The sequence below is a fragment of the Chrysemys picta genome, chromosome 19 (genome assembly GCF_011386835.1).
Source record: "Chrysemys picta bellii isolate R12L10 chromosome 19, ASM1138683v2, whole genome shotgun sequence".
In the NCBI taxonomy this organism is placed as follows: Eukaryota; Metazoa; Chordata; order Testudines; family Emydidae; genus Chrysemys; species Chrysemys picta.
The window spans coordinates 15,540,294-15,567,572 of record NC_088809.1 but is presented as its reverse complement, the minus strand read 5'-3'; the positions used below and the strand labels follow the sequence as shown (position 1 = coordinate 15,567,572).

Here is a 27,279-nt window from a genome sequence, read left to right as displayed (position 1 = left end):
TCCGGGAAAATGGCGGCTCTGTTTAAGAGCCGGGCTGCCTGAACGCTACCGGCTTCGGGCAGCCCCGTGCCTCCAGACCCTGCGCTGCCGGAGCCCGGGAGGGGAAGTGCCCGTCTGGGGGTGCAGGGTCCGGAGGCAAGGGGGCTGCCCGAAGCCGGTAGCTCTCGGGCAGCCCGGTTCTTAAACAGAGCCTCCAGAGGCTGCGGCTCTGTGTAACTGACACTGTGTCAGTTACACACAGCCCCGGCGGCTGGAGGCTCCAGCCCCAGCGGCTCTATTTAAGAGCCGGGCTGCCCAAGCGCTACCGGCTTGGGCAGCCCGGAGACACAGGGTCTCCAGTGTCAGTGACCCAGTGTCAGTTACACAGAGCCGCAGCCGCTGGAGGCTCTGTTTAAGAACCGGGCTGCCCGAGAGCTACTGGCTTCGGGCAGCCCCCTTGCCTCCGGACCCTGCGCCCCCAGCCGGGCACTTCCCCTCCCAGGCTCCGGCGGCGCAGGGTCCGGAGGCACGGGGCTGCCCGAAGCCGGTAGCGCTGGGGAAGCCCGGCTCTTAGAGCCTAAGAGGAGCAGAGCCTCCAGCTGCGGGGGCTCTGCTCCTCTTCGGCTCTGTGTAACTTATACAGTGTAAGTTACGCAGAGCCGCCGGATCCCCGGAGGGGAAGTGCCCGGCTGGGGGCGCAGGGTCCGGAGGCATAGGGGCTGCCCAAAGCCCGAGCGCTACCGGCTTCACGGTTTGCTGGGCAGCCTCCAGACCCTGCGCCCCCGGCTGGGCGCTTCCCCTCCCGGGCTCCAGCTGCGCTGGGGAAGCGCCGGCCAGGGGCGCAGGGTCTGGGGGCTGCCCGGCAAACCGTGAAGCTGGTAGCACTGGGGCAGCCCTTTCCCCCTGGCTGGGAGTGGGAGGGAGGAGGGGGCGGAGTTAGGGTGGGGGAAGGGGCGGAGTTGGGGCGGGGCTAGAGGTGGGGAAATGGGCGGTGCCATGGCCCGTGGAGGGTCCTCTTTTTTTATTTATGAGATATGGTAACCCTATCTTACCTGCTGATTGACTTCCCTCAGGAGCCCTGGCATGCTACCCCACCCCTTTTCACCTCACTGAGTTGGGGAGCATTGGTCTGGTGGATCCCGTTATTATTATTATTATTTATTTTTTTTTTAAAAGGGAGATATCCTATCTCCTAGAACTGGAAGGGCCCTTGAAAGGTCATCGAGTCCAGCCCCCTGCCTTCACTAGCAGGACCAAGTACTGATTTTGCCCCAGATCCCGAAGTGGCCCCCTCAAGGATTGAACTCACAACCCTGGGTTTAGCAGGCCAATGCTCAAACCACTGAGCTATCCCTCACCTAGTTAGGCCATCTGCCCCTTCTAGGTGGAACAATTACAAATCCCTCTGGATGAAGTTAACCATATGAGACTGGATCTCATAAGAGGATCAGCACCATGCAGGATCTGGACCATAATGAGGAATGACCAGCAAAGAATGAACTTATGATCTAATTGTTTGCTCCTTTTTGTTGTTAGGCTTGTCATAGAAATTTCTGTCCATTCCAGCTGAGGAATAAGGAGAGACGGACACAGCTAATCAAGCAAGGAGCCCCGGGAGGGGCGATCCGTTTATTTCAATTGCAATTGGGTTCGAGCTCATAAGTCAGCAAGAACCAAGAAAACACTTACACCAAAGCATTATATGCAGTTGCTTATGATAATCTATCGCTCTATGATTGGCCAAAATTTGCCATCATTACCATACATAATTAGCAAGCTACATGTATCCGCCCCTCTTATGACCCCTTATTGTTCATCTATTTGTCCCCTCCTCCTTGCTTATTTTGCAAACTAAGCGGTTAGCTATCTACAGGACGCAGGCACGGAAAGGTCCATTGTCTCCAGGTTTGGAGTTTGGCTACATTTCCTCTTGAAGGAACTTCCTGACTACCTATAGCTGACCCTGCATTTTGTCCTCCTTCTTTCTCCCATGTGTACGTGACAAATTTGCCCCCTGGCAGTTAAGTAGAATAATTTTATATCAAGCTTAAACTAAGATAAGTATTTCTCCAGTTGTGTGGGGAATCAAGTGTTTTTTGTGGCACAGTCATTCAATAAGCACCTTTTGGTTTTATGTTTTATGAGACCCAGCGTGCTAGAATGCAGCTCTGATCGTGCTCCAGAAGATATCTGGACAATCTCTGTTCATCTTAAGAAAGGATAACAGTTATTGATTGCATGACCATCATTGTCACTTTGAGTTATTATAAGTCACTGTTTGCTGATTTAGGTCACAGGGGACAGTGGAGAATATTCAAGGTACTCCATGCCAGCAATATAATTAGGTGAGTGTTAAGTCTGCCAGGCAGATTCTAGGTGCACATGTTGATTGATTGATTATGGATAAAGACCAGGTATCAACATTGATTCTTTGCCAGAAGTCTTTGATAGCATTGACTGTGAGATAAGATGATGTGCCTGTCAGGGATAATTTGGGTGCACTGGAGTGGTTCTGTTGTTTTCTTGGAAAACACAGAGGATAGAATTGGGTGATTGCTCACCTGCCCCCAGGGCTCCCTCTTATGAGGTACAGTAGGGTCTTGTTACCCCTCTTATTCAATGCATATATGATGCTACTATGAGAGGCTGAGAGATGATTTGGGCTGCAGTGCCATTGGTATGCAGAGATGACCCACACCTCTACTTCATCTGTGTAATTGGACCCAAGTGCTGTGGTCACTAGGACTTAGCTGGTTGAAACTCAACCCAGATTCCTGCTGCTTCCCCCAGCATCAGAAATGACAAAGTAATGGATGCCCCTTCGATTTAGGACCATGTCCATCATTTCTCCCTGGGGCTTGGGATTTTGTGTGGCCCCTCAGTTGCTCCTGGATGTGCAGATAGCAGAGGCAGGCAAGAGTCATCTGTTCATGGCCTGAAAGTGAGGACCATTCTTGCTGGGTATAAACCTTCCCACAGCAATCCACACCTTTAGCTAATCCACATTGGATTACTGCAATGCACGCTACTTGAGGCTATGGTTGAAGGCCACTTCCTAAGTCCACCGAGTGCAAAATGCAGCTGCTTGCTTTCAATGATGCTTCATGCATGGTGTGCACTTTGAGTGTCCCATTGCTGCACTGGTTTCCAATTTATTTCCAGATGCAGTTCGGATTGTCCATTTTGTTCTATATAAGTCCTAGGATGGTATGGGTTCTAGATGTCTTAGACAACCTCTGGCCACTTTTTATCCTGACAGTTGAGATAAATTGGGAGAAATGGCCCAAGGTTTTCAAAAGTGGCAAGTGATTTTTTGGCTGCCTCCGTTTCTGAGTGTCCAATTTGTGATGGGGGCGGCACTCTTGCCCTGGAGCTGTCAATCCCTAGATATCTTTGGCTGGGGACTGGTAGCAAGGCTTTCTCATGGCAGAAGGGCTCTTGACTCCATGAATTTCATTGCCACTGAAGTCTGATGGTCTGTAGTGTGTGTGCGTTTTTCCCCCCCCCCCCAAACTCTAGATCACAACCATTAGTTTATGTGATATGCATGAAAGGAATGATGTGATCGTGCTGTATAAGCTGGCAGTGCTGGCAAGAGTTGTGATGCGTGGTTGAAAGATTTGAAAAATATATTGCATACGATTTTCAAAAGCACTCACTGTTGGCCTAATTTGGATCAAATTGAATTAAATGCTAAAACCTCCCATTGACTTCAGTGTGAGCAGAATTTAGCCAGCGTGGAGTATTTTTTGAAAGTTCCCCCTGAAAATAATCTTTTAAAGCTAAAGAAGACTTGCAAATATTTAAAGGAGTACACTAACAGTTCATCTAGTGCTGGCTAATGCTTCCTGCCTGCTTTTTAGCTGCACGGTACTATTACTTGTTTTTAGAAATTGGTTTGCGCTATTAATTGACTCAGAAGAGGTTGTGTATATTTTGCCTGTGCAGATTTTCAAGCTGCTATAAATATTCTTTTGGTAATACAAAGTTGATAGATTTACAAAATTCTTTAACTAAATTTTACTGCTGGTAGAATTCGCAGTTTCTGGACTGTAAAACTCATCTTTTCTTCCTGTCTCTTTGTGTCTCCATCTTAATATACCCACATTTGATGTACCATACGCAGTACCTGAGATTGATGCTCTACTATTAAGCAATGATATTCTAGACTTTTTTATGTACTACATCTTGCTCAATCTGTTAAACTGAGGCCCTCAGAATGTCTGACCAAAGTAATCCCATCATTTTTCTTTTATCCTTATTTCAGATTCCTAGCCTGTGACTCATCCCACATATTGACACCATACGCTTTCATTGGGGTAATCAGATTTACATATTGCTGCAATCATCCTGAAGGTTCAAATAAATTTATCTCCTGTGGCATAAAGCTATTTGAATAATGGCTATGTCTAAAAGTGTGGACTTAATACCCGATGAGTTTGTCATCTTTGTGGAACTTGTTACTTAAATCTTTATAGTTGCCTGGAACTGGTTACCTATATACATGTCCCTTCTTTAAATGACTGTAAACTTTCCATTGCTTATAACTACTCTGTTAATATTTTCCAATCACTGATGGTTTCTGCCAGCTAAATTAACCCGACTATTCATCTACTCTGCCCAAGTCACTGATCATCTTCTCCCACACCTGTTTTGTTTACTGTTTATGAGTGAAACTCATACCATCAGGAGGCCTGTGCACCATTAAAGTCCTCAAATTAAAGCTTACGTGGCACGTGGTTCTCTTGCTGGCCCTCTGCATATGGTGTTTTTTTGTTGTGTGTGTGTTTTTTTTCTTTTACTAGTATACAGATTGCACTGAAGGATCCTTTCTTGATGTCAGTGGAACAATGGCATATCCAGTCACAAAATGTGCTCCTTGTGTGCCTGTCTATTAGTAAAACCCTGCATAGGTCTGTCCGGTTTAACAATCTTATCTAATTTCTCACTCAGTGTCCACCCTCATTTCTTTTACCGGAGAATATGGACTTGTGTGGGAAGGGCGGAGTAATTGCTTCCATGCAGCAGAACAGGACTTTGAGGTGTTGTTAAGCATGGGTTTATAACGATCTCAAATTTCTCGCTCGGGGGGGTTGAAAGAACACCCCCCCGAGCGCAGCACGTTTCAGTGCTGTAAAGCGCCAATGTAGACAGTGCACCAGCGCTGGGAGCTACGCCCCTCGTGGAGGTGTCTTTTTTTTGAGGGCTGGGAGAGCTCTGGCGCGACTACACAAGCCCTTGCCAGTGTAGACTAGCCCTAAACAGACACAGAGTGCTTGGGGAAGTGGTATGTGACATGATGTACCAGTGTTTTCTTCACATTGTTGTTGTTTGGAATACTCATTGATAATACTAGCATGGTGAAAGGGGAAACAGGTAGTCTTCATATGGTAGTAATATTTAAAATAGTACAGACTACATGCATGTTAAGAGTGTTTTCATAGACAGCACTGTTAGTATTTAGGGCCTAATTCTATCATCAGATTTAGATATGCAACTCCCAATGAAGGCAGAATTTGACCCTTCGTGTTAGATTCAGAACCTAATCCAGCCTCCAATGAAGCCAGTAGCAATATTCCCATTTGCTGGAGTGGAGATTGCTCCGGCTGTTGGTCAGGTTGCCAGCATGCAATGGAGCAGAGGGAATGCGTGTGTGTGGGGTGGGGTGGGGTGAGGCACATGGGGTTATTGCCCCTCCCCCCCACGTTTTGCTGCTTGGCTTGTACAGAGCATGCTCAGAAACATCTGCTGCTGACCTCACTCTGCACCCCCCACTATCTGCAGGTATCGGTCATCTTTGTTATGGAGATGCACACGTGGAGTTGGGAGTCACTAGTCCTTGAGTTCTAATCCCACCATTTACACTAATTTAGTTAGTTGGTGATTCATTTTCTCCATCTGTAAAATGGGGAGATAATACCACATAGGGTTTAGCGGATCAGACTTTACTTTGCTTCGGAGCATGTGGATGTTTCAGTTGCTGAGCAGTGGCCTCTGCAGGGCAGCTGGATGCTTCTGAAAAATCTGTTACAATTTTTCAGTCTGAACAGTGAATGATATCAGTAATGTATCGCTGCTGTTGTACTTGAAAATACAATACACAGTGAACAAAAGCAGATAGTATTGTGACAATATAAAGAATTGCATAAGATATTACAAAAGAACTAGTTTTGGGTGATGAGAAATGGTAAAGTACGGACTGTCTCAAGCTTCTTGCTAATAAATAAATTACCTGCCTCTGGTGCATATATGAATTGCTAATAACCCCGTTAAAATTCAGACTGTGTATGCTCTGCATTAACCCTTAAATTACCACCAGGTTTCTGTATCTTGGCTCTCTCTAGGCTGGCATAATTTAGATACGATTCATTTTTATTAATGTATTTTAGTGCTTAGAAATATGTCCTGGTTTAACCTCATAAACTCGAGCTATTCTTTAATAAGGACCACTTAAAACAAAATGCTAGGCAGGATACTTGGGCTCACTTGTGCTTATGCAGAGAAAATTAATCCTGGAAAAGAGTTGAAACCCCATGTAATTTGATTCTAGCTAGGCCAACGAACTAGAAAATGTAGAAACGTTAGCGAACTGGCCAGGGCTTGGACTAGCTGACCTAAGTATCCATGTCTAAGGTCTGTGGTGATACTCAAGCGGAACTGGTTATAAATTCCAGCTTGCCTAATGGCAATAGCTCAATAGGAGTCATTTCTGTAAGCTTGGCAAAGTTCATTCCTGTTTGTTGAGAGGGAATTTTTATCTTCCTCAAAGCTATTGTGACAGGGTACAAGGGGAGAAGATACCACTGGATTCCAAGTGAAACAGGACTTCCCCCTGCCTAAATGCTCACAGGACAGGTCATAAATTTGCTGCTTTGGGGGATAGATAGCGAGGGAGATGGACTGTGGGAAGGTTGGCATAGGGCTGGGTTGAGCCCCAACCTATGGAAGTTATCTGTCTCCCCCCCACCTTTTTTTTTTATTTAACTAATTGCTAGTCTGATACTTTGAAGAAACCCCTTGCCGGCTTCATCTGTGTATTGTTTCTGCTGAGTCAGGGTATGGCTGTAGTCGAGATGTAATTTCCAGCTCGGGAAGATGTATGTGTGCTAGCTGTAATTGAGCTGATGGCCTAAAAAATAGACGGGTGAGTGCGGTGGTGGGAGGGATTAGCTGACTGAGTAAGCACCGAGTGTCCCAGGTGGTATTGTACTTGGGGCAGCTGCAGCTACGCTTCTATTTTCAGTGCGCTAGCTTGATCAGAGCGTGAGTGTAGACCTACCTTCAGCGGGAGTGTAGATGAACCTAGTCTCTCACTAGTTTACAAGATTATGCATTTTTAAATGGGATTAGATTCCATTTTCCTTCTCTTATTTACCTTGTTTATATATGGATCCCGGGGGGAAGTTAAGCTGATGTTAACCGCCTGTTTCACTCGGAATCCAGTGGTATCCTCTTTCCTTGTACTCTGTCACAATAGATTGAGACTGTTGCTTTAAATGCCCAAATGACCAGGCTCATTCTCTTAAAGGCCTGCCCCTGCACGTGTAAATTACCAGTGCAGTAGTTGGAACTGTCTTAGGGGGTCAAAATTTGTTCTGATTCCCTTCTCATCTAGCATCCAAGTGCTGATCTCTTGTCTAGGCAAAGAATGATAATGGAATGTAGCGCCAATTAATGTAAAGGTATTTTTTCCAATCGGACAAGCAAGATTAATCACGTCTTGATAACATCTCTTCATTGTATTCACATCTCCAGTTAAATTCCTAGTTTGTCGAGCTGCCTCATTTCTGAAAGACATAATTTAATAATATCAGTGATTTTTCAGTAGGGGCAGAAGAATCATCTAATAATTAAATACAGGCTCAGCGATTATATTTTTGGCTGTGCTACAGACTTGGGCCCAGATTTTTAAAAGGTATTTAAGTGGTGGTGCGCTCAGCATTGCAATACCTAACTGAATTAGGAGCCTGTTTCATTTTCAAAGGGGATCTAGGCACAGTGGCCAAAACATTTGCACATGTGGCAAATTTTAAGCACCTGAGTAGTTCCCTTGAGGACTGCTCATATGCTTAAGTTAAGATGGGGTGTAAATTTTTGCAAGACTGTGGAACAATTTTGAGTGTCTCATTTTTTTGGGGGGCCTCAACTTTACACTTGGAAAGGGGCCTGGTTTTCAGCAAGTCCTGAGCACCCATTCTCTGAAAATCAGGCCTCTGTTTAACACTCCTCAAGCTGGGGACGCAAAATCACCAGACACTTTTGAAAATCTCTGTATTACTATTTATGTAACTTATCTATAGCACCACTGATGTGACCACAGTGCTGTATGCAAAGGGTAAATGAACAATTAGTTCTCTCTCAAAATGTAAAGAAATCCTTCTATTTGAAAACACAAAAATCACAAAGTTCGTTGTATGATGGAAAATAGTACGGTAGGAAGGAAAACATTCCCTGTGTCTTCATCTCCTCTCCTCTGCCACTAGATATTGTTTTTTCAGTTGCATACAATTTCCCTCCCCACCCCTCCAGATGTAAGTAAACAGACTGTCTCCCTGTAAGATATTTGCTATAGTTTGTCACCCCACGCAGCATTCCAGTGATTTTTGTAGCACGCCACATGCTGAGTTGCTGGAGTACAGAAAGACTGGCAGGTGGCTGCACAGCTTCTAATTACAAAAGGGTAAAGCGAGTATCTGTCATACATGTATGTAGATCTAAATCAGGCAAGAGACAATAGAAAAATATTCTTTGTTCAAGACAGGCAGCAATACATGCTTTGTATTGGCAAGAAATTAGATCCCCTGATTATTACTGGAACTTTCCCATTAACTTCCGAATGAGCATGACACTTAGAACTATGAGGATTTCAGCTGGGGAGGTCCCCACTCCTCATGTCAGATGTGTGAAAGAGCCAGTCCTATCTCCCATTGATTTGGGTTGGACAGAGAAGGCAGCATCCAGAACTCTGGCTGGCTAAAGGCCTGTAAGAAAATCCCATCTGTTGACTTCCAATGGCCAGCCTGGCCCCCCCATTAGAGAACAATACTGTTGCATAGTCAGAGCTCAGCCCTGCCCAAATATCTCTTGCGCACAGCTGACCTGCCTAGTGGAAGATGTCCCAGAAGCTCTTCTTTGGAATTTATATAGCCTTATACCTACAAATTCAACCACTGATTGGATTTACATGAAAATGCATCCTGTGAATGTATTAAAGAGGAGGTAGAGAGATCAGTAAGCTAACTGCAAACTCCTAATTTTAGGTCACTTTCTCTGCTGGAAACAAATTTGGCGGAACCCACAGCTAAACCATTCGTTTCAGCCAGTAGTCGAAGGGTAAGAGCCACAAATCACCAGGTCAGATGTGTGTGCTAATGTGTAACCAGATGCCAGTTGGCTTGTTAGCAATGCCGGGGAGTTCAGCCAGGTGAAAGTGGCCATTCTTTCCAGGCGCAGCAAATGGAGCATGCCAACTAAACCACCAAAATAGGTGGTACTGATATATTAATATAATACAATACCAGTTAAGCTAACATTCCCTTTGTGTATCTACAGCCATATTAAATACAGGGAGTAGTTATACTTCTAGTGAGAACCATGTAGTCCACCTTAGTGGAGCACTGGACTTGGGCTCAAGAAACCTGGGTTCTATTCCCGGCTTGGCATTTGGCCTGCTGTTTGACCTTGGGCATGATACTTCCCCTCCCTTGGCCTCTGTCTCCTTATCCCATCCCTTGTCTGTGTTGTAGACTTGAATGATAAGCTCTTTGGGGCAGGGCTGTCTCTGACTTTGTATTTGTACAATGCCTGGTACATTGAAGGTTCATTTAGGGCCTCAAGGCACTACTGTAACACAGTTAAAGTTACTGTTATAATGGAGTATCAGGAAGGCTGGGGACAGTACCTAGAGATACAAACAGGTCTTCAATCAAAGCAGTAAGCTCTTGCCAGTGTCATAGGACCATGAAGTGTGAGTTTGTGTGTGAGAGAGGGGGAGAGTTGTTTTTACTATACGTTGGTAGGAGAAGGGATGAAACTGGACAGTGAGGAAAACCGCTTAGCAGTATGCTGGAAAATGACTGCTTAAAGCAGTCAGGAAAGAATAACACAACAGATCGTGACAGTTAGGGAGTATGCGTCTTTTCCCCCCTGCATCTAATGATGCATAATTTAAACTGGTGTTAATCTGAAAAATGATAGACAACTTTTCAAAGGAAAAAAAAGCAATCAACCATAAAACAAATACTACTAGTATTAATAACATTGTATTTGATGTCAAAGGTCTACCAAAGTATGTGCTTTGGACCTGGATGTTCTAACAGTGATTTCTAGCCATTTGGAATGCTCAGACCATGTGGAAATGCCATTGCTTTACAAGTAGCTGGAAATGTGCTAATTAAAAGTACAATGAAAAATTGTGAAGTCTGGTTGAGCAACATATTTGACCCGAGGTCTTGCGGAAGAGTAATTTCTGCCTCAAGGTGCAGTGAAGTCACTGAAGCATAACAGCTACATCTCTTTCAGACCCAGATCTTAGTGAGATAACATGAATGCCTTTGATTTTTTTTTAGTTCTCTCTTCTTTTTTGAATAGCAAAACAAAAAAGTCTTGTAATGATGAAAGATGTCTGCCCTCCGCACCTCCTTTCAGGACATTTTCCCCCTAAAAATATAAATAGGCAAAACATGTAGTATGTATAAAAATTATAGTTGCATAGCTATTCACAGAGACTGCTGATTTATAACAAACCCTGTCTGGTATCCTAAGAGAGGTTGTATTCAGGGGAAATAGAAACAGAGAGACTTGAGATTAATGCACTGGACTAGGATTCAAGAGGTTTGAGTTCAGTTCTTGGCTATTTCATAGATTCTGGGTGAGACCTTGAGCGAGTCACTTTATATCTCCGTACCTCAGTTTTCCAGCTGTAAAATGGGGACAAAAATATTCCCTTTGTCTTGTCTATTTAGATTGTACATCTTCAGAGAAGGGAATTAGTCTTGCACTTGGTATGTACAGCACCTAGCACGATGGGGGTCCTGATCTTAAGGCACTACTGTAATATGAATAATACTTAAACTAGGTGGTAGTGCACTTTTCCCCTCTGCAGCATCTTCTGCTTTTTTATTTAGAAGCTTGCTGGCTCAGCATATTACAGCTAATGGGCTTGTGACTCTCTATCCACAACAATGTAAATCAAGAGTAACTCCACTGAATCCAGTGGATTATGCGCTAGTGTAAAATTGATGGGAGAAGAGAACCAACCTAGTCTAAAAAATGGGAACAACAGCTCAATGAATATTTTCTAGAGTTTAATTTCCCTTCTTTACATAAAAACAGTCTGTTGACAACATTTTTCTAACATGTTCTAGAGGAGAATTGGGCCCTGAAAGTAGTAGGTACATGGCTAAAGGAATCTTTTCCCCTATGAAAGGGAAACCAGGGAAATAGACTTAATTGATGGCACTAAAAGAAATATCAAGGGAACAAGGCTGTTCTAGTATGCAGCTAAAATGGTGGGGAGTTGTGTTCAAGTTCCTTCCCGTTTTTAAAATTCTAGATCAAATAAAGGACTTCCGAATGGGTTTTGTAATGGAAAAAATAGCCTGTTAATATTTTGGAAGAAACCTTCTCTTGTACTCTTTATCACATGATCTTGCACAGCACCACATGAATGTGGCTGCCTTTCGAACACATGTCACCCAGCAGCATGCTCATCCAAACATCTTGGTTGTCTGTTCTGATTAGATGTGGATAGCGCATATGGAGGAGAAGCTTGTATTTTGCTGACAGATGCCCTTGCCACAAGTTCCTTTAAGATATTACCAGTTAATTATAAAAATAGCAGACTTTTTTCCCCCAGCTAGTGGTTTGGTTATTTTACGCGGCGGGGAGGAGGAGCGGAAGCAGAGGAAATCTAGGGTTTCAGATCTTGACATCAGTGAAGGAATGTTGCTTAAGGGCTTCGTCCTACTCTTTAATAGACAGCATGGCCTACGATGTGACTTCAGCAACCGTCATCTGCATTTGGGTGTCATGAGGCCATAGAGATCAAAGGATGGGAGTCAGCTCTTAGTTTTTCTTTTGAAAATCAGGATAGGAACTGGGAACTTACACCTACTTCTGTCTTTTATTTATTTTTGAATAATGGGAGTATTTAAAAAAAAAAAAAGGAGTCCCCCCCCTCCCCCCATTAGCTCAGTGGAGATTGTTTTAGGTATTTGTTTGCAGAGGGCCAAAACTGTAAGCTATGCTGGGAGGTGCTGAATTTCTTCAATATTAATGGCAGCTTGTAGTGTTTTTTTCATCTGTAGATATCAAAGCACTTTTACCAAGGAAGTCAATATCATTCTCCCCATTTTACAGACAGGGAAACGGAGGCACACAGGGGTTAAAAAAAAAAAAAGTGAAAATATTGGTGTTGATATTGAAAATATTGATGTGATTAAAGTACATAGTGAAACTAATGAAGAAATTCCGGCTTTGGTTAGTGTTAAAGAAAATGCTCTAAATACGAGCATATCAGAGACTACCAGGAATCATGTTGATCTGGATATCTTTGACAATACTGCAGAGATTTGCAAATCACATCAATCAGAAATTCAGTCTGACGCTGAAATATCATAAGTGACGACACGGCCCAATGGATATTGAATGATGCTACAATTGAGTATTTATCAATGCATGGTATTAGTAAAATCACTATCGATATTTTGTTTAACTCAAAAAGGCAATATACTGATAAAATGCGTGTTCTAACAAAAAATGTACAAAGAGAAAGCCAAAGAAAAATCTGAAATTGAAGACTACGAATTTGACACAAGGAGAAAAAGAAAGCGTAAACTTCAATCTGATGAGACACGCAAAGGTGAAGTGGAAATGTGTGGTAGAGATAAATTTAAAGTAGATATCTTTTTAACAATACTAGACCTTGTATGCTCCGAATTAAAACGCAGAAGTAATGCGTATCAAGAAATTTATGGCAGATTTCAGTTTCTCTCTAATATTACCAATACTTCAACAACAGATATAATAGTTCATGCTAAAAAATTACAGCTATGCTACCAAGGAGATTTAGAAGAATCATTCGTGAATGAGTGTCTACATTTTCAATCGTATTTGGAAGGTGTCGAAATCCCTGAAAATGAAAAGAAGTCAATTTCAAGATATTGCAGCCTTCTTCGCAATCGAAACATTCATTCAGTATATCCAAATATTGATATTGCCTTCTGAATGTTCGTTGGCACACCTGCTACAAACTGTTCAGCGGAACGATCATTTTCAGCATTAAAATGAGTGGAAAAACTATTTGAGGGCTAATCTCAGTGAAGAAAAATTAAACTCCCTTTCTCTCCTGACAATTGAAAAGGATCTAACAACTTCTCTGGATTATATAGAATTAATTAATAAGTTTGCCGCTCAAAGGTATAGGAGTAAACAAATGTAACTACTTACAATAAAAGAAATAAAAGTATGAGAGTAGTTTCTACATAAAATAAAAAATAAATATTTGATATACACCAACCCCCACTTGAATGCAGGGTTTTGGATCCATGTGTGGTCCCGCACTATAAGCAAAATTGTGCTATACAGACGCGCGTTCAAGCAAGAGTCCGCTGTACTTGTAATTTTATGTATAATAAAACTTGTAAATGTTCAATTATTTTAATGATATTTAGATTCATTTTAGTTCAAACGAATTTGTAAAAAAACGAAAACAAGTTCATATGGGGCTAGGGGCGGCAATTATTTCAGGGCCTAGAGGCCACAAAATCATTCATCCGCCACTGGACAGAAATAAAGATCACCTTAATAAACTGGTAAGTGAGCTAAAACCATTGATGACTATTACCCTATGTGGGTTCTTTTAAACAGCCTTAAAGGGGCATTTAGAAGATATCCTGATCATACAGATCTAGGGGATGAGAAATCCAGACTGTTTAAGAATTTATTATAGGTGGTAAATCTGTTTTTTATCATCACCCAAGGATCCATCAGAAACCAATTACTCAGCAGTCTTGGATCTGTGGATTACACATAAGAGGAAATGTGCTGGATTCCTGGGGGTACTGTAAAAAAGGGTTTGCCTATTGAGTTGGATGTTTAGTTCACATTCTATTGATTCTTAGGGTGTGAAAATGTTACCTCCTTTGCTATCTCCACTAATTTGCTATAGCAAAACACAACTTCTGAATTTACATTTGGATTTAGGTATTAGATCTGACGGTGTTCAAAGATGCTGTGTGCATTTCGAAGCGTGATGTTTCCATCCACTCAAGAGCAACAGAAGCAAAACCCTATCATCTAGTCATCTGAGAAAAGGTGGGTAGGGCATAGCTTACATTGATTTTGTTTGTAGTAAATATTCCTGAGGATAATGCACATTAATAGAAAGTCTGAGCTTTAATTGACAGACTCTGACACGAAAACAGAGACCTGACATGAAAAGAGAGACCATTTCTTATTACTGGGCACACAGAAGGTCAGACTAATTAGTTCTCCAGACAACTTGCTTACTTCATTATGGGAAAACTTGAGTATTTCTGAACAACACTGGTGTGCGGTGCAACAGAGAATTACCTTTTGAAATCATTAAGGGACTCACAAGCGTAATGCACCTGAGCAGATGACAAGGTTCTAGTAAACCAGTGCCTATTTAAAATAAGCTCTAATTTTTGCCTTGATTTAATGCACCTTTATCTCTTTAATGAAGGTCCTTGTGAATTTTAGAAAAGGGGGAATTGAAAGTGCCTTGAGATGCAGGCAGAATCATGTTTTACCTCCATAATTCAACCAGCTGTTCTCTGGAGAGTCTTAGAATCCTGACAAGGACAGTTGGGACCAATGGTTAGAGCAAAGTCAGACCTGAGGCTGCGTGTAGCAGAGGAGTTCATAGTCTAGTTCCAGGCTGGGGTCGATAACCAGGATCAGAGTCTGAGTCAGATTTCAGGGTCCGGGTCAGGAGGTGAGGTCCAAATCAAGCTGAGGTCGAAGCCAGGAGTTCAAGAACAGGAATGATCATGGCCATTACAGGAGATTCACACTGTTGCTTGGACACTTCTTGGAATATCCCTTGGGTTTCTATTGGGCGGGGAGCCAATCAGAGCCATGAGGCTGCTGCCTGTCAGACTCCTTGAGGCGGGACCTCCTATGGTCTACATCTTCAATGAGTAGTGGAGTGCAAGCTGGTTACCCACTGGCCAGGTAATGTGGTTTTGGTAAGGGGGAATTAGCCAAACTTACACATCACTAAATTTGACATGAGAGTAGAGTCTGTTTGCAGAGGTCCTATGATTTGAATCCTCAATGGAACGTAAGCACAGTGCATTCCACAAGAGGATAGCCCAATGTCTTGATGTTTATTGTAGGGGGAGGTGGTAGGGACTGAAGGCGGTTAAGAGTTTTTCAGAAAACCATTTTTCCATTGAAAAATGTTGGTTCACCAAAACTTCATGGGAATAGGTCAGTTCTGATCAATTTCCCGTTTTTTGAAAAATTTTTGAAAACAAGTTTTGAATGTTTCAAAACGTCTTGTTTTGATATTCTCAGAATGAAAAGTTCTTTTCTATGGTTCAGAATGACTTTTCATTGCTTAAATTTAAGTAAATTTATAGGTTTTTTTTTTTTTTAACATCATAATCTAATGCATCAATATATTGAAATGAAACATTTCGATTGACCTGATCTCCTGATCTGAATTTTTTGGAGGATTTGGGTTGGCTAAAACCAGGAAACCAGGGCCGGCTCTAGGCACCAGCGTTCCAAGCATGTGCTTTTTTTTTTGCTTGGGGCGGCAAAAAACTTAGAGCCGGCCCTGGCTAAAACTTCTTAGTGTTCAACTTTTAGTTCCTATTGGAGACAGGAAAATTTTGTGAAATCTCAAAAATTCTCACGGGACAAGAAAACCGTTCCCCGCTCAGATCTAGTAGTCAATCCCTATATTTAGTTGCCTAATGCTTTCCAGGTGACCTTTTTTGAGACTCTCTAATGCTTCCATTATTTACAGCAGGCCTTAGCAATTCAATAGAGAAAAAGGGCATATGCATTATGATACAGTCTTTAATGACATGATCACATGCTATTTTCCTCCCCAAAACCTCGGTCCCTTGGTGCACCTGTGCACTGAATGAATATCAATAGTGCTTCCATGGGCAATGTTAAATGTAGCATTTCATAGCTACTGACTTTGCATCCTAAATAATGTTCTTTTAACAAAGAGCATTTTGTATTAATGTATGTATTTATAGTCCATGATATATCAACAAAGATGAGTCCTGTTGTGTGAGGTGCTGTACAAACACATAGTAAGAAACTCCCGTGAAGAGCTTACAATCCAAATAGACAAGATGAAGAGGGAGAGGTATATTTATCCCCCATTTTACAGGTGGGGAACCAAGGCACCGAGAGAGTAAAATGATACACCCACAGTCACACAGGGCTCCTGGGGCAGAGTGGGGCATTGAATCCAGGTCTCCTGAGTTTCCGCCCATTGCCTCAACCACAAGACTGTCCTCCTTTCTGCGTAGATATGTTTTGCACAAGAGAGTAAAGAGTATGTCTTGCTATGTGGGGAATGGTGGTTAGTACATGCAGATCTTTATACAAGAAAAGAAGAAGCCTTTTAGTGTTTGGCATGTACATCCAATAGCTCTCCCAGAGCAGTTTCCAGGGTCACTAGTTATTTACCGAGCTGTACTCTGTTTTTCCCCCGTGAAAGTGCATGAAGAGCTGGAGCAATTTAAATCAAAGACATGCGAGAGCCCTGAGGCGCTGGAGCTTTCACTGCAGCCACAGGATCAATTATCTGTGAAAACTGATGTTCTTCCAGGAAGAACTTAAAAAATATCTCCTATTTTGAAAGTGGAAATGTCAAATTTGCCCTGTTGATAGGGCCATTTTAGAGTGAAAATGGAGCCTTTTCCACTCAAATTCCTACTGCTGACTGAAATGTGGCAATCTTAGTGTGGGAATGAGGATAGTTCACTCAAAAAATGGTGTCTCTTTGAGCAGAAAGGCTCTGTTTTAGAACAAAACCCTATAAAATTTGACCTAAATATGGGCCTCAGATTTACCCCATTGCATGGAACGTTCTGCAAACCCTTAATGCAAAGATTTCCTGTAACATATATGGCAGTGTCTATTAAAAAAAAAATTAAGGATCTGAAGAGCTCCTCCTCCACTGCAAAATAGAATCTGGTTTTGTGTTTATGGGTGTGTGAGAGGTGCTGGTGTGTGGTTTTTTTGGGGCTGCTTAACTTTGCAGTTGGAAGCAAGAACAAAAGTACAAAGAACAATGTTTTAATATTTTTGTTGGCTAATCCTCCTTTTATCACCCCTTTCTTTTTGGTATATTCCCGGTTTACTGCTTCTGTTTTACCTTGACATCTAGACCCTGAACATGCATACACAACACCTGATGGTGTCAGTGGGAATGCTGCATACATGAGTTTCCTCACAGTAGTGTCCTGTCAACAGCGATGACTTTCAAGCCTTGAATTTGACATTGATGTCTATCCCAAAGAGAGCTAAGGACCTGAGTGTGTGCACGCGTGTGCATATTCACTGTATTTAAAGGATTTTCTTTCTTGGTTAATGCATCTGAATGGCCCTACATTGTTAAACGAATTCTTACTAATGAAGCCTCAGTATTGTAATATATTCTGGAATCATGAGTGTGTGTTTCCAGGTAATTAATGAAATAATTTATTTGCTCAGAGTCTATAGGCATGTTACTTGCTTTTGCTGTTGAAAGATATAGGCATAGATTTGTTAATTAACTTGGGGCATTTTGTTTTTTTGGCCTTTTCAACCAAATTAACAAGAGTCAAATTCTCTAGCTTCATTTTGTCTGAAACCTTTACTACTGTTCTTATAGTTGTTGCAAGGATCACATGAAAATTAAGTTTCCACGTACCATCAACTGATGTCTATTCAAAAGATATTGCTTTTACCCGTAAATTACAACACAAGTTTTGCCTCCCTATCACAGAGTTATGTAATATATGTGCATCTAATACGGACGCAGGTCAAATCATTTAAATGAGTTCAGTCTACAAAGGTTTGATGTGTGGCTTGTAAAAATTAGGAACCATGTATAATATTGCTTTTTACTTGATGTGAAATAATGGAAGCCAGCTGCTTTTTATATTAAGACAATATTCATGCAATACTTATGATCCCAGCATTCATATGGCCTAATCCTGCAGATGCTTAAATTATTATTAGTTAAATAGTGGGATGCTCAGAAATGCCTTGGCATTTAGGGGCTTTAGACTATCTCACTAGACCTCTATAGGCAACTTTTGGCTCCTAAATGTCTTTAAAAGTCTGGACCGTAATGCTTTTGACAGTTAGTACTCCCATTGGCTTCAATGGGATTGCTCGTGTGAGTAAAGGTTACTCATGTGCTTAAGTGCTGGCAGGGTTGAGCTATAAAATACCACTTACTGGAACGATATGGAACTTCGGAAGGCCTTCTGGAAGCCATATATTAAGAATACAGAACTTAAATATGAGGGTATGTATTGAAAGGTTGAGTGGGTTGAACAAAGTAATGTGCTCCCCCAAATAAAATGGGCCTGACCCAACAGAGCTATACAGATTTACATGAACTGAGGAGGTGATTTTTAAAAATGTTCATTCTGTACCATGCAAGTGCTTTAAGAAGGAGAGGAATATACTGGTGAGTAAATGTACGGCTACTGCATACAAGTACTGAAAAATGCACATGGGAAATAGTCTGCTCAGAACTAGTAATTAGTGCTGGTCAAATTAGATATTGACAGCAGGATTGTGACTTGGCCCATGTGGCTGGGCAGGAAGGCAAAATGAGTATAAGGAGCAAGCGTTTGTACTTAGAAATTTGGTAAGACTTGTCAGTTGGCATGCATGTGTGTTCTCTCCATGTGCCATCCCAGCTCTGTGCAGACCTCGACAGGATTACTCAGACCACAGACTCAGTTCGGTGGCAGAGGCGCTTGGCCGGGTTTATTGCCCTCAAGACACAGTCCCAGTGTCCCATAGACTCTCTACAGGTACACGAACCCATGAGTGCCCAGTGGCAAGGACTCAGTTCAGTCAGCAGTGGGACTTTCTGCTGCCCCCTTGGCTGGACAAAGGTGCCCCTCCATTGATATAAGCAAGTTACATATTAAACTCCGGACCTGGTTAGTTACCAACTCTACACCTTGTTCTGGCTGGTCTGAACAAAACATCCCCATTCACTGTCCTCCCATCTTTGTCTTACTTGGCATCTGGGTGTTCCTGTACCATCTCCCAGGAGTGTGTTTACATGAATATCCAGCACCTAGTACTTCAGGGTGCCTGTGTTTCAGCAATGCTAGCTGTGTTTTTGCCAAGTTTGTGTGCCAGACAGTGAATTTGTAAGCAACCATCTGCTTTATGACAGGGCTTGCCTTGTTGCTCATATTCTGCCTTTTGCTGACTTTGGTTCAGGCCGTAGGTCTTACACCCGCCCCCAGGCTCTCCCTCTTTACTACAAGATAAATCTAGCTCACTTTCAGATTTAATGCCAGTGGTTTTTCACTTGAGAAATATGATTAATCTGGCAGATTTGCTGCAGAAGATGAATGAAAACTGCTGGAGGTGCAACATGGTTGGCTAAAAGGACATTCACACCGACATTTTGTTGTGTTGTTAATGACCTTGCTGTTTAGAGAGTGTACATTCCTGAGTCTTCTCTTGCATATAAAAGAGGAGCAGTTCCACTGAAGCCAAGTTATATTGATGAAAATCAGAGACGGTTCAGGTCATTTATTTTCTTTTTAAGTAAAGCACAATTTCATTTATACAGAGTGGCTCTATGAAGAGATGCGGCCATTTGGAACCATACAGGCAGTCTGACATGTACGGACAGAGTTCCCATCATAAGAGCAGCAGTAGCAAATAATAAACCTCTTCCATACCAAATAAAAAATAGAGATGGGTTGCCTTGATTTTTGTCCCTGTCCAAAGTTCAGGATGGTTGGGGGAAGGGTCTATCCCTTTGAACCACTGCTCCCCTCTCCTCTGCTAAATGACACGGTGATCACATTTATAATAACCTTGCAAATGCTGGGTTGTTGAGCAGACGTACAGTCAGAAGAAACAGAGTGACACGATACCAGTATGCAGCCCTTCTTTCACCCTGAGAAAGGTATCAAGCAATTAATCAAACTAGTCCTTACCAAATTCCACCTTCCGGAATATAGATATTGCAGTCCAGCTATGAGGGATTTATTGCCACTTGGCCCATATTTTTCTCTCATAAAACTGACTGTCAGAAGGCATCAGTTTAACAATTTCTGGAAAGGAAACAGAGGAGTTTTTTCTAGTAGGGGAACATGTAAGCCTCTCTGTGTGTGCAGGTCATTTCCTAGAACAGGAAGAACGAGAGACTGAGAAAATAGGGGGGAAAGGGTAAAATCTGTGGCGGAACTGAATTTCTATCTGTCTGTACCTAGTCAAGTACCAGTAACTCATTCCCTGGCAAGTATTTTCTGTCATAATGGCATTACTGGCCATTCTAGAAGACTGCACTGTAGTTTAAAAACTTTGTTGCCATTTCATTAAAAAACGGCATTTGACCCTCTCAGCTCACTTCCCAGGAGCAGAGAGTAAAACCTCATTGGACTCACTTCAGCTTAGCTACTTGCCCCCTCTCTCCCAATGCTCATGCCCTCCTCGTCTCTCCCAGAAGAGGCTCAAGATGATTGCTGGTGAACACTTGCTCTGTAATATTGCTGTTTGGGCATAATGTCTGGCCCAAGTTTTATATGCCTTGGGTAAATATGAAGTATTTGAAATAGGTTTCTTAAATGTTTTTTTTCACCCCAGGAAAATAGTTGCTTTTGAGATGTTGTTGGGGAGATGTGCAGATAGCTTGCCCAGGGAAAAATGTTGAACTGTACATAGTGCTCACATTTTTGCCTTTGAAAATGCATTGCACATCAGTAAGCCGCTACTGATCATGTATTCTCTATAGATTTATCAGAGGCTTCCAAGTTATATTTAACATTTTAATGTAAATATCTCATTTATTTGAGTTTTTCTGATTTGAATTAATTCTACTGAAAATAAGTTCAGCATTGGCTCATTACCTGTCAAGCAACATCAGCATACTTATGGCCCACGAGCCAGAGAAAAAGGATATCTTGTGGGGGAGGTGATGGGCTGGCACTCTGGAGAATGAGGTTCCATTCCTGGTTTCTTATGGGAGACTGTCCTTAAGTCACTTAATCTCTTTGTGCATCAGCACCTCATCTATAAAATGGTGATAGTGATACTTCCTACCTCACAGTGGCTTTTGTGAGGAAGAGTTTGTTAATGTTTGTGAGACAGTCTGAGTTGTGTCAGAAGTTGAGCTGATTGTATTAATGTTCTGTAAGAATCTAAAGACTGGTGTACACTAGAGAATTCGGTTGGCTTAACTACATCACTCAGGGGTGAAATGCTTTTGTTCTAAATAAGTGATATTTTGGTTGGTTGAATGCTAACTACCACTACCAGAGGGCACAGACTTGCAGGGTCTGGACGTGAGTCAGACCTGCTGAGGTGATGACAGGTGAATACACAGGGGACTGCATCCCAACACCTTGTCTGAGAATGGGAAAATTGTGTGATTTCACCCCTAGAAAGAGGCATGAGACCTCAAAGGGATGCACGCGTCGTGGACAGACCAAGAGGGGGTTGGAAGTGTAGCCTAGTAGCTATGAGTGGGAGCATGGGAGGAACATAAAAGATAGGTGATTCTATTCCACAGAGGTTTTTATACTGCTCCCTTTGCCATAGTGTTTGAACACCTTCCAGTAGTGCATTAAGCAATGTGACTAACATCTGCCACATGTGGTTCATTCTTTCTCTCATTTTGAGTCTTTCCCACAACCATGAGGACTAGAAACTTCTTAAAAATGAAAACTAAGATTCTTACATAATCATGTGACTCCAGGAGTAGGGCTGTAAATGTCATGAGGATCATGATAAAATCATGGATGTTTGTCAACACTGTTTGTTTGTAAATAATCCACGAATGAGTGGTTCTGTAAAACTGGTAAGTAGTATGAAGTCTGAAGACTCCTTTTCAGGCCAATATTTCAAATATTTTACCAATGATAAACTAAGCCACAGGCATTTTAATGGCCTGACTCTGCCATTCTGTCTCTTGTTGAATGCAAACTTGTTCTGTGAGTGGTTCCTTTTAATTTTAATGTGACTGCTGAGGTGTTGGGCTTCTATTAGTCACAAGTAAAGGTGACACAATCAGGGCCTATTGACTTCTGTGGTCTTTGCCTCAGGTCCTTATGTAACTACCTCAAGGTAGCACAGTGAGTGAGTGGCAACTGGGCATGGAACTCCAGAGCCTTGGCCCCAAGTTGTATGCTCTAATCATTAGACCGCGCTGCCTGCCCTAACATAAGCAGAACCTGCATCTGACAGAACTTAAAGCACACAATTGGCAAATAGAACCCTCCAGTCTTCAATCCTATCATTACGTGCAGGGTGAAATGCAAAACAAATCATGTGCAAAGGTTTATTCAGGAGTCTCTTTTAAAATGTGGGCCTTCATGACAGAAAGTAATTAGAGGATGAGGTTCATTGTGTAGTAGGATTTAAAATACAAAATGTTTACGTACATTGTATACAAAGGAGTGGAAACCAAAGGCATTACACTGCAATGGCTAAATTCCCCTCCTCCCACCCACAAACTCTCTGCACATTTTAATAATATTGTAGTATGAGTAAGGACATCATTGTGCACAATTCGTTTGCTGACTCCAGTAATAAAGCATTCTGCCCTTTATTTATAGGACTGCCTCAAGGATCTGACAGGAGGAATTGAGTATGCTGCCAAGATATTAAATGAAATTCCCCAGAAAGACATTCTGTGTTCTAAAAGAGCCTCAAAGGCAGAAAGGGAAGGAAACGGGCAAGGTAAGTCATACATAATGATCTCAGTTGGCGTCCATTGATCTGGTCCAGCATCCTTTTGAGGATGGAATATCCATCAAAGTCTTTTAAAAGTCACTTGACTGTTCTGGTTAGTGGCTGCCGTCACAAACACATGCTGTACAGGGGGCAGGTTATGAAAGGGACAGTTTCCTTTGACCCAACTAAAGAAAAAAATAAACAAAACCAGGGACTGGGCTCTTTCACAATCAACCTGAAAGTCAAGGAGAGAAAATGCACTTGAAATACATAAGGGCAGATTGTCTTTTGGGCTTCTGGTCCCTTTGCATTAGTCATTTCCTCAGCTGGGGATTCTCCTTGCATTGGCGAGGCTGGCATGACTGGTTCCTTCAGCACCTCCTCATGCAACCATTAGTGTAGGAGGTCTCAGAGATGGGATGGGTCTGGATGGTTGCCGTGACCGCTGTCTGGAGGACAACAATTCCATTTGTGAAGTTCTCGGGGTTTCAATTTTTTTTTCTACCTTGGAATGAAACTGCAACCTTTCAAACATTTCTACAAATAAAAGGTGTGTCAAAATGGCAGCCTTGGGTTAGAAAAGCTCAGGTTTTCACTTCACGACCAGAGAGCTCTGGACCTCAAAAAAAAAAACACCATTGCAACAAAAATCGAGTTGAAAGCAATTGTCTTTGCAAAATGTTTCAGCGTTGGCAGAACAACATACTTCAGTGTTCTGACCAGCTTTGTGCAATTATGTTCCAGCTGTTACGTGCTGTCATAATGGCCCCCTTGGGGAAGAAAACCAGCCAGCATTCTTTGAAGTAGCCCCAGTCGCTGCTCTAAATATTGCCAGGGCTGAGACTTATGTGGATCTGGCCCCAAAATCATGGAGCCACAATTAGGTTTTTTCAGTAGTGTCTGCTTTTGTGATTTCATTGAAATTCTAACCATATTTGGTGTTTATTTTCTTTAAAGACCCTTCTATTGGGTTCATGTTGAACACATGAGAATCTCAACTTCCATTAAAAAAAATAGTTTCTAGGCATCATGGTTGCAGAGACAAAATCTTATGACTTAAGTGCACACTGAAGGTTTAATACCCAAATGCTAAATATGAAGAAGCCAAAATTATATTATTTTTCAAAAATCTCATGATTTATGGGGGAGGAAAGGGGCCAGTTTATGATTTTTCAACACCTGGGGTTGGTGGTATGAGCCACCTTCATTCAGCTGCATTCTGCAGAGAACAAATAAAGCTGAGAATCTGGCTTAGATATATACGTGGTGAACTCTGCCTGATTAAATGTAGACATTTACTTTCAGCCATCTATCATGAGGACAAAAACAAACATCTGCATTTGATGACCCCTTGGTTTTGTCAAAAACGTACCAGGTGAGCTTTTAGGTAGGGAAATAAAACTACACTTCAGATACATATGTAGCAAAGGTATTTATATGGTCCCTGTTATCATAGTATATGAGCACCTCAGAGTCTTTAAGGTAGTTATCTTCCCAGAACCCCTATGAGGTGGAAAAGTACTATTATCCCCATTTTACAGAGAGACTCTCTGCATCTCTGTTACCTAAGTCACCTGCTCAAGGTCACACAGGAAGTTTGTGGTGGAGCAGGGAATTGATCCTGGATCTCCTAAGTCCCTGGCTAGGCCCGAAACAATGGACAAGCTTTCCTTTCAAAGTAAATATATATATTTTTATCTGAAGCACAGAGAATTTAATGGAGTGGTTTCTTTCTCTAAGGTATTACATTCCCATTTATCACACAAGACCATGTCCTTTTCTCTGTGAGAAAACTCAGGAATACTCTGAAGAAACTGGATAGCTGCCAACGTATGGAACGGGAGGGGCTTTTCAATGACGCCAAATAGTTAGTATTCTGAGTACAGCCATGTTACTGCTTCGTACATTTCTGGATGTGTTGCATCTCTTGTGAGTCCCAAGGGCCTTCTGCCTTTTGGTTGAACTTGTTAGTGAGAAAGGAGGCTGCAAGGGCTAGACTGATTTGTTAGACCTGTGTTTTATCTCCTGCTCTTTCACAGACTTCCTTGTTGACCTTGGGCAAGTCACATAATCTCACTGTGCCTCAGCTCCCATCTGTAAATGGGGATAATGGCATTGGCCTACCTCTTAGGGGGATTGCAAAGATAAATACATTAAAAAATATGGGAAGCACTTAAGCACCATGTTAATGGGGCCAGACCAGTACCATACATAGACAGATCATTAAACGGTCTAGGCTACTCTAGTATCAATACATTTTCAGTTAGACAGAATATCTGTATCATGAGATGAAAGGTTCTTAAACTTTGTGTGGAATTTCTCTTATCGGTTTAAGGAACAGATGAATACAGGGATTTGTTGGGTTTTTTTTTTTATGCCCACTCAATTTGTGTTTTGAGGGAGTAAAATTTTGTAGTGCTAATAAATGTTCACTTATATGCAAAGTTTTTTTTGCTTAGCTACTTGAAAGGCTTTACAAGCTCCTGGTTGCAGAAATATTAACATTTATTTTCTCTACATCTTAGGGCCTACACTGCTCCTTTAAGATCTCTTAGAGATCATTAAAATGTTCTAGGGTGGACAAATCACAAATTGTACCCCTTTTCCCAGAGCCACAGGGCTGATTTCCTCTGAAATACAGGAAAATGGCATAAACATTCCTTAATATTCCATATGGCTTAGATTTAAAAACTAGGAGAAGAAAGACAGATGGCCTGTCTAATCGACTTAAATAGAGGGACCATTACGCTGGTTGGAAATGTTACCCCGTTAATGTTTGCCTGCACGTAGGGCTTGAGCCAAAATCCATTGAATTCAATAGGAATAGTTCTGTTCAATTTCCTCCTTGGGAAGGACTATGTGGTTCTTCAGAAATTTGGTGTGCTCAACTCTGAACTTGAATCCAAGAATTATGAGCCAGAACCCACCTAAATTGTTGGCCATTTTTCTGGCCAAGGGTATAGTTTTCAGTACTATATGTGCTTTAATGCCTCTCTAGTAATCACCTGACCAGTCCTTAAATGATGTTTCAATAATTTATATTTAGCTTTTTTTAAAAAAATGCCACAATGTATTATTATTCAAGTAGTGAAATGTGCTTGGGGATGTACAAAATATAGCAAATCTTGAAGTTGCAAGATGAAGCATTCTGAAGACTAGTGAATTCTGAATGCAAACCGATGAAGTGGGTTTTAGCCCATGAAAGCTTTTGCCCAAATAAATGTGTTAGTCTCTAAGGTGCCGCAAGTACTCCTCGTTCTTTTTGCTGATACAGACTAACACGGCTACCACTCTGAAACCTAGTTTTCATGTTATATCCTTGCCCTTTAAATAAAATTATGTTGATAGGTGTAAGTTTCAGGATCCAAAGAAACCTGTTGGAGGTCCCTATGTTTTCTCTGCTCTATTTTTGGTTGCTTGGACTACTATAGGACAGATGAATAAGAGTAACTTGTCCAGCTAAGCAGATCGTGTCATTTTTAACAGCAACACCAATCACAAAATATATGTAGCCAGAGCTTCATTCTGCTAGTGAAAAAATAGAGAATTTGTAGATGGGTAGCCCATAGGGCTAGCTTGCCTTTGTTATATTCACTGCCTTTCCTTCATTACATTCTGTCTTTGTATTCAGCAGTAATGAAAGGAACCTATAGGCATTAGGTTCAGTAGTTAGCATAAGTCTTGAGGCCTATGAACTTTGGCACAGATAAATGACCTAATGGTCACCCCATAGTCTATAGATCAGGGTACAGATGTTCTTGTGACTGGCTTTCTCATTTAAAGACAAAGAAAAATGTAGATTAGCCACATAGAGACCAGAGAAAAGTAAGGCTAAAGGGTACTGTATTCCAGCTCCAAAAATATGAGCTGTGCTACTTTCATGTGGAGTAGTTGTTGAAGGAATGCTCTTCTGGTAGCAAGACTGTGAGAATAGCTTTGATCTATATAAATTAAAAATTTATGCTGCCATATAAAGTCATCTAGACCCCTTCATACAGAAGGATTCCCAAAGCATTTAACAGACTTACCTGAGAGGACCATTTTGCTCACCAACGGAATACAGTCACCTCCAGATTGGAAATGTAGAAGCCTTGCTGTATGAAGGATGCTACAGAACAAAGGATTTTTGGGCTTGTGATGGGAGAACTAAATTATTCAGCTGAAACAACTTTAAATAAACAGAATGCAGTGCCCATGCTGGGAATTTGATTAAGACACCAGTCTAACACCTTGACACACACACACACAATCCCTGGGAGCTGTAATGACTGCAAAGTTGTCAGTGCTTTCTGTAAAAACCTCTTTGAACTTGGACAAATACTTCCCTTTGTTCCACAAAACCTTTATAGAATTTTTATTGATTGCAGAGAGAGATTTAATACT

At 41.8% G+C, this 27,279-nt stretch overlaps 1 long non-coding RNA gene across 1 annotated transcript in view; it reads left to right on the top strand.

Moving 5' to 3' along the window:
- Positions 1–27,279, top strand: part of LOC135976624 (uncharacterized) — a 111,104-nt gene that overhangs the window by 14,732 nt on the left and 69,093 nt on the right. The window contains exons 3-4 of the long non-coding RNA XR_010593921.1: positions 14,185–14,295; positions 22,779–22,902. This is a non-coding gene — a long non-coding RNA (uncharacterized LOC135976624). The remainder of the gene's footprint in view (positions 1–14,184; positions 14,296–22,778; positions 22,903–27,279) is intronic.